This window comes from Cucurbita pepo, chromosome 11 (assembly GCF_057944985.1).
Source record: "Cucurbita pepo subsp. pepo isolate OVF chromosome 11, ASM5794498v1, whole genome shotgun sequence".
NCBI lineage: Eukaryota > Viridiplantae > Streptophyta > Magnoliopsida > Cucurbitales > Cucurbitaceae > Cucurbita > Cucurbita pepo.
The window spans coordinates 7,183,197-7,191,722 of NC_141808.1; the positions used below are offsets into that span (position 1 = coordinate 7,183,197).

The following is an 8,526-nucleotide window of genomic DNA, read 5'->3' on the forward strand; positions in this document are numbered from 1 at the left end:
AAAATCCAATAATAATGGTTAATCAAGAGAGAATTACTGCCAATGCCATTCATTTAGCAGATGACAGAGAAAGAGCGATCCGAGCATATGCACACCCAGCTATGGAAGAGCTAAATTCGTTCATCATTAGACCCCAAATACAAGCAACCACGTTTGAGCTAAAACCTGTGATGTTTCAAATGCTGCAAACCATTGGGCAATTTCATGGACTACCGTCAGAAGATCCTCACCTACACCTAAAGTTATTTTTGGGAGTTAGTGACTCATTTCGATTTCAAGGAGTGGATAAAGATGTGATTAGACTGAGCTTATTCACATATTCATTGAGGGATGGTGCTAAATCATGGCTGAATACCTTAGCACCTGGAACAATTGATTCGTTGAATTATCTAGCAGAGAAATTTTTGATCAAGTAATTCCCACCCACGAGAAATGCACGGTTTAGAAATGAGATTGTTGCTTTTCAACAGTTTGAAGATGAGACACTAAGTGAAGCTTAGAAAGTTCCTCACCATGGACTACCTCATTGTATACAAATGGAGACTTTCTACAATGGATTAAATATTGCTACTAAACAAGTAGTTGATGCTTCCGCCAATGGAGCTATTTTGTCAAAGACATACAATGAAGCATGTGAGATTTTAGAGAGAATAGCATCTAACAATTGTCAATGGGCCGATGTGAGAAGCAACCTAGGAAGGAAGACTCGAGGAGTACTTGAAGTTGATGCTTTGTCCTCTATCAATGCTCAACTAGCTTTGGTAACTAATATTTTACAAAATCTAGCGTTGGGGCAAGACTTCATGATCAAAGCACCAGTCCATATAGCTGCTGTAATTGACCAGACAGCATCCGAATCTTGTGTATATTGTGGAGAGGAACACACCTTTGATCAATGTCCAAGCAATCCGGCCTCAATTTTCTATGTCGGGAATCAAGTTAGTCAAGGCAACCCGTAAAATAACCCCTTCTCAAATACTTATAATCCGGGGTGGAGAAATCATCCAAATTTCTCATGGAAGGGACAAGGCTCGTACAACCAACAAATGCCCCCTAAAGCAAATTACCCTCCGGGTTTTGGATTACAAAATCAATTGACATATGGTTCTCAACAAGCCACCACCCAAGGGGAAGGAACTAGCCAAGCTCAACACATACCGGGAACATCGCTTGAGAGCCTAATAAAGGAATATATGGCTAAAAATGATGCTGTGATACAAAGTCAACAAGCATCATTGCGAAATTTGGAAGTTCAAGTAGGTCAATTAGCAAATGAGTTACGAAATAGACCTCTTGGTAAGCTGCCAGCAGACACTGAAATGCCAAAAAGAGAGGGAATGGAACAATGTCAAGCAACAGAGTTGAGAAGCGGGAAAGAAATACCCAGCAGAGGAGAAAAAATTAAAGAACACGGTGATAGTCGCTCTCAAGAAACTGCTGATATACAGCAGAGAAAGGAGAAAGCCGTTGTGCAAGAAGAGCACAAAAAAAATGATGCAGAAGCTGCTGTACAGAAAGAACACAGCAGAAATTATGCAGAAATTGTGAAGTCTCCTAAAACACAAACATCAGTCAGCAGTGGACAAGAAAGCAGAATATACACACCAACACCTCCTTTTCCACAAAGAATAAAAAGAAAGAAGGAAGAAGCCCACTTTGAGAAGTTCATGGACATATTTAAGAAAATTCACATAAATATACCATTAATTGAAGCTTTGAAGCAAATGCCAAATTATGTGAAATTCTTGAAGGATGTGCTCACCAATAGAAGAAAGTTTGAAGAATTCAAGGTGGTACCATTGAATGAAGAGTGTAGTGCAATATTGAAAAACAAGATCCCGCTAAAGGAGAAAGACCCCGGTTCATTCACAATTCCAATATCAATAGGAGGGAAGAAGCTAGGTCGAGCATTATGTGATTTGGGATCAAGCATTAATCTAATGCCGCTGTCTATTTACAAAAAGTTAGGTATTGGTGAAGCTAGACCAACTACAGTCACTCTTCAACTAGCAGATCGATCTTTCACTTATCTCGAAGGAAAGATTGAGGACATCTTAATTCAAGTTGACAAATTCATATTTCTTGCAGATTTTATCATTTTAGATTATGAAGCCGATCATGATGTTCCAATTATTTTGGGGAGGCCATTTTTAAAGACCGGAAGAACATTAGTCGATGTCTACAAAGGAACCATCACGTTAAGAATGGGTGACCAAAAAGTTGAATTTAACATCAATGACATCATGAAATATCCAGCAGTGACAGAAGAATGCTCAGCAGTGTATGAATTGACAGAACAACCAGCGACCGAGGAATGGGATGATGGGGAAAGTAGGCAGGAAGAAGATAGCAACTGGAATGACAGAATAGAACAGTTAGCAGTTTTAGGTGAATTCAGTAGAACTTTTGAGTCACTAGAATGTGAGGGAAGAAAGAGTTCACCGATGAGACCATCTATTGAGGAAGCGGCGCAGCTAGACTTGAAACCACTAGCACCTAACCTTAAGTATGCTTATGTAGGTGACAAGAAGACACTACCCATCATCATCTCAGCAACACTATCCTCGACTCAAGAGGATATGCTCCTAGAAACATTGAAGAAGCACAAGGGGGCGATAGGTTGGACATTGGTGGATATAAAAGGAATTAGCCCTTCACTATGCATGCACAAAATACAATTGGAGGAAGGAAAAGTTAAGTCCATTGAGCAACAAAGACGATTAAATCCCATGATGAAGAAGGTTGTTAGAAAGGAGATTCTCAAATGGCTAGATGCTGGAATAATTTATCCAATTGCAAACAGCAGCTGAGTCAGTCCTATTCAATGTGTTCAGAAGAAAGGAGGGATAACAGTAATGGAAAATGAGAACAATGAGTTGATCTCCACTAGAATAGTAAATGGATGGAGAATTTGCATAGATTATAGAAGGCTAAACAAAGCGACACGTAAGGATCATTTTCCCTTACCATTCATTGATCAAATGCTTGATAGGCTTGCTGGAAAGTCACATTATTGCTTCTTGGATGGTTATTCGGGATACAATTAAATTACAATCAGTCTAGAAGATCAAGAGAAAACTACATTCACATGCCCATATGGAATTTTTACCTTTAGACGAATGCCCTTTAGACTATGTAATGCTCCAGCGACATTTCAACGTTGCATGATGGCCATTTTTACAGATATGGTAGAAACATTTATGGAGATATTCATGGATGATTTTTCGGTTTATGGAGAATCTTTTGAGACTTGTTTGTGCAATTTAAGGAAGGTTCTACAAAGATGTGAAGAGAAGAATCTTGTACTGAATTGGGAAAAATGTCATTTTATGGTCAATGAGGGAATAGTGTTAGGCCAGAAGATCTCAAGAAGAGGAATAGAAGTTGATAGAGCCAAGATAGAAGCTATTGAAAGATTGAATCCACCTACGTCAGTTAAAGGTATAAGAAGCTTTTTGGGCCATGTAGGGTTTTATAGGAGGTTTATTAAAGATTTCTCCAAGATTGCAAAACCATTGTGTAGTTTGTTGGAGTCAAATAGAAAATTTATTTTTGACAAACAATGCATGACTGCCTTCCAAGCATTAAAGACAGCGCTGACCACAGCTCCTATAATGTCAACACCCGATTGGAATTCACCATTTGAGTTGATGTGTGATGCTAGTGGCCATGCTGTGGGGGCAATGTTAGGACAGAAAAACGGGAAGGTACTTCATCCTATATATTATGCCAGCAAAACGTTGAATTAGGCTCAAGTGAATTATACAACCACTGAAAAAGAATTGTTGGCCGTAGTATTTGCTGTTGAAAAGTTCAGAGCTTATTTATTTTGAGCGAAGGTGAAAGTGTACACTGAGCACGCAGCAATCAAGCACCTAATGATGAAACCGAATGCCAAGCCAAGATTAATTAGATGGATTCTACTGTTACAAGAGTTCGAGATAGAAATCGTGGACACGAAAGGAGCTAATAACCATGTAGTGGATCACTTATCTAGAATGGAGAACATGGAAGAAAAGGTCAATAGCAAAGAAATTGATGATGCATTTTCGGATGAACAGCTGCTTGGGATAAACAGTAGTAGCATAATGACAGCAACTCCATGGTATGCAGACATAGCAAATTTTTTGGCTTGTTCCATCATACCCGAAGAGAAAAATTATCAACAAAGGAAGAGGTTTTCCATGAATCCAAAAGTTACATTTGGGATGAACCTTTTCTTTTTAAACAATGTGGAGACGACATAATGAAAAGATGCATTTCAGACAGTGAAATACCAACAATTCTTGAACAATGTCATGCATCTCCATATGGAGGTCATTTTGGAGGGCAAAGGACAGCAGCCAAGGTATTTCAATTGAGTTTCTATTGGCCAATAATTTTCAAAGATGCAAAAGAATTTTGCAAGGGTTGTGATCAATGTCAAACGACGGGAAATATCAGTAAAAAAAATGAGCTACCCCTGAATTCAATTCTAGAAGTAGAACTTTTTGATGTATGGAGCATTGACTTTATGGGACCTTTTCCGCCATCTTATGGGAACTTATATATTCTAGTGACTGTCGACTATGTGTCCAAGTGGGTGGAAGCAATAGCTTGTCCATCCAACGATGGGAAGACGGTACTCAAGTTTTTAAAAAGAAACATATTCACTAGGTTTGGTGTACCAAGAGCATTAATCAGCGATAAGGGAACACACTTTGTGAACAGATTGATGAATAGTCTTTTAGAGAGATACAATGTAAAACATACAATGGCGACACCTTATCACCCACAAACCAATGGGCAAGCAGAGTTCTCCAACATAGAAATTAAAAGTATTTTGGAAAAGGTGGTACAACCCAACAGGAAATATTGGTCGGTGAAATTTGATGATGCGATATGGGCATACAGGACCGCCTTCACAACCCCTTTAGGAATGTCTCCTTACAAGCTAGTTTTTGGGAAGGCATGTCATCTACCCCTGGAATTGGAACATAAAGCATTTTGGGCATTAAAGAAGTTAAATTTTGACTATACAACAGATGGAGACTTGAGGTGAATGCAACTAAATGAATTGGAAGAATTCAGGTACCTAGCCTACGAACATGCTAAGATGTACAAAGAAAAAACAAAAACGTGGCATGACAACAAAATTATGCCCAAAGAATTCTACAAAGGACAAAGAGTGTTGCTATTCAACTCAAGGCTGAAGTTATTCCCTAGAAAATTAAAATCAAGATGGTCTAGTCCATTTATAGTTGAAGAAGTCACTCCCTATGGGGCAATAACGATAAAACATGGAGACGAAAGGTGACCTTTCACAGTGAATGGACAGAGATTGAAGCCATATTTGGGTTGAGAATTAAAAAGAGGCATTGCCTCTTTAAGCTTAAAAAGCTGAAAAATAAAACATTTTGGAGCAAACGAGAGCTGACAAGAAACGGTAACAGGTAACAAACTCCGGGGAAGCCAAGTTAGTTTTTCTTCTCCTTTTATTTATGCACTTTTAATTGTTTTTAAATAGTTATCTTCACTTATCTTAGAATGATAGTTTTTTAGATATTATTTTACATTTTTATCATGAATGACTCGCATGCCCCAGAAAGTAGCTATTTTTTTTTTTTTTTTTTTTTTTTTTTTGTAGATGAATTAGGTGGATTCTGATGTGGTTAACAAGGCTAATTTCAAAGTAGTAAGGAGGTTAATTACATTTGGTACATACTAAGTTGTGATTAGTGTCAAAGTTATTTTTTTTTGGTGTATGCTGCCATGAAGTACTGCATTCATCCTCATTTGCATGAATTTGATCTAATTTGTGTGCGCTTTCTCACGAAACCTCAAGTTAAAACACCAACACAAAAAGATGACACCAATTGATATCAAACAAGAAAAAGGAAAACTTTGAAAATATATATATATATATATATATATATATAATATATATATATATATATATTTACAGCAATCTGCCGCATAAAAAAAAAAAAAATTGGCAGGAGGTGTTCATTGAATACAGCAGACTGTGTTAATAAAAATAAAAAATAAAAAAAATAAATTACAGCAACTTGCTATCAACTTGACAGCAAACTACTGTTCTACCCAAAGTACTGCCTGCTGTCGTTGACAGTAGACTCCTGTTAGAAGAAGAAAAAATAAAAATAATAATAAAAAAATAAAAATAAAAATACAAACTGTTGTCTGTTCTTGTAGCTGCATACAACAGCCTATTTTCCTTTGGGGGGGGGGGGGGGAAATATTAATTTAAAATTTAGGCAAAAAAAAAAAAAAAATACTTCCCGAAGAAGTCATCCTTTGTGTTATATACAAACTACTTCCACAAGAGATAACAATTCACCTTCATACTTACAAGCAACCAAGGAAAAAAAAATTAGCTTGCAACCGACAATCATGGTACCGAGAATAAGAGGGAAAAAATGGTGCGAGGGAAGAAAGAAGTGCAGCAAGATGAAGTGCAAGAAATAAATCAAGATCTCTTCCTAACGGGCACCGGTTCGAAACAAAAAGAAAAGGGCAAGATCAAAAGGGAGAACCTCCCAACATAAAAAGGAATATTCGCAAACGAGGAGGCGTACAACAGGTATAAACTCTTCAAGTCAAGAGTAGTGTTGGTGGAAAGAAGGTTCCCAGCATTTTACCCTACATTCCCGGAGTCCTTTCTTAACGCCATCAACGATCTAGGGTGGGAGATGTTCTGTCACAAAAGGGAACAAGCTATAGTGCCATAGTGAAGGAGTTTTACGCACATATTGATCAAGTGGAAGGGTACACAACATTAGTAAGAGGAAAAATAGTTGATTGGAGCCCTAAAGCCATCAACCAACTGTTTCACCTACAATCTTTTGAGTATACCACCTTCAACAAAATGGTGCTAGCTCCATCGGATGATCAACTTGAGATGGCCTTGAAGATGGTAGCCATAGAAGGAACACGGTGGCAACTCTCGAGAGGAGGAGCAAGGACGATAATAGCAGCAGACCTCAATCCCGAAGCGAAAGTTTGGGCTGCCTTCGTAAAAACCAACTTACTACCCACTACACATGATATTACATTGTTAGCTGACAGGGTTTTACTTGTGTATGCAATCATAATGAATTTGATCATCGATGTGGGCAAGATTGTAGCAGATGAGATTGTCAAATGTGCAAGTAAGAAAGTGGGGAGGCTATTTTTTCCACAGCTGATAACCATGCTGTGCCTGGAGGCTACAGTCCCTTTTGATGAGGAAGAAGAAAGACTTGAGGCAAGGAATGTGATGGACTACATAGAAACCCATAGGGATGGCGCCAGCAGTGGCAAAAGGAGGGACAATAGAGCAACAGACGATATGGATCAACTGCTGAAACAACAAGAGGCTTTACTTAGCTGGTGTGAAAACAGTGAAGGGAGTTGTAAGGCGTATTGGTTTTATGTCAAAAAGAGGGATGAGGAAATACATAAAGCAAGAACCAAGTCAAAAAATTTAGCATTCTCAAGTTTTCCAGACGAAATTTTTAAAGAGTGGAGCCGCAAAGAATCATCGCATGCGGTAGAGGAGGAAGAGAACACTTCCTCTAATGATGCCTAAAATCAAGGGAATTCTCTTACCACACCTTTTATAACCTTGTTGTTTGATTTACCTTGCTGCCTGATTTAGAAGCATGCATCCTTATGTTGTGTTTGTTTTGTTGTGTTGATTGCATATAATTTTGAATCATGCTCATGCATGCAACCTAGAAGCATGAAGTTCTCGAAAGGGTAATAGATCATGCATATTTTGTTTCATATGTAGTTATGATGTTTTGTGCAAGAACTAGGGATGTATTGTCAAATGCGTTATGGATAAATAAAACAGTAAAGGTGAGCGATGTGTTTTTCAAAAAGAAAAAAAAAGAAAAAAAAAAGTTATCCTTATTGTTCAGGTGAGTTGCATCACAAATGTGGCCACACTGAAAACTACAGGATGCTAGCAAAAGAGTCGAGCTAAGGGAGAATGAGTGTTAGCCTATATAGTCATCCCTTGAAGACTTAGGTGATTTGCACCACAAGTGGAGGCACCCAGAGAATAGGGGATGACTGGAAGGATTCTTGGGAGAAAAAAAATGTAGAAAGTTAATCAAATAAATTATGAAGTCAAGTCACAAAAGCAAAGGTAAAGGCATAGTAATCATTTTAGAAGTGTTTTGGGGAATACGGTAGTAGTCAGGAATGTGTTATTTTTTTCTTGTAAGATTTGGTGATAAGTGTAGGGTGAAATGTGGGGAAAAAACTAATTTGAGGAAGGAATATTAAGAATGTGATCTAAATCATGCCTTTGATGAATACTCTACAAACATTTTGTTAATGAGAAAAAAAGGGGAGAGTGGAGAGAATGATTGCTCAAGGATGAGCAATCTTTTAAGTTTGGGGGTGTGATAACTATCTAAAAGTAGAGTCATATCAAGTCTTTTTGGAGTTAATATTGCACTCTTATTCACCATTTTCTCATTTATTCTACTTAGTGAGCATGAAATCGTTTATTGCGGTCCAACGTGAAAAAAAATATGA

At 37.8% G+C, this 8,526-nt stretch overlaps 1 pseudogene; it reads left to right on the forward strand.

The window, feature by feature from the left end:
• Window positions 1–1,619: 1,619 nt before the first annotated feature.
• On the forward strand, window positions 1,620–7,567 carry LOC147790194 (uncharacterized; annotated as a pseudogene).
• The last annotated feature ends 959 nt before the right edge of the window (window positions 7,568–8,526 follow it).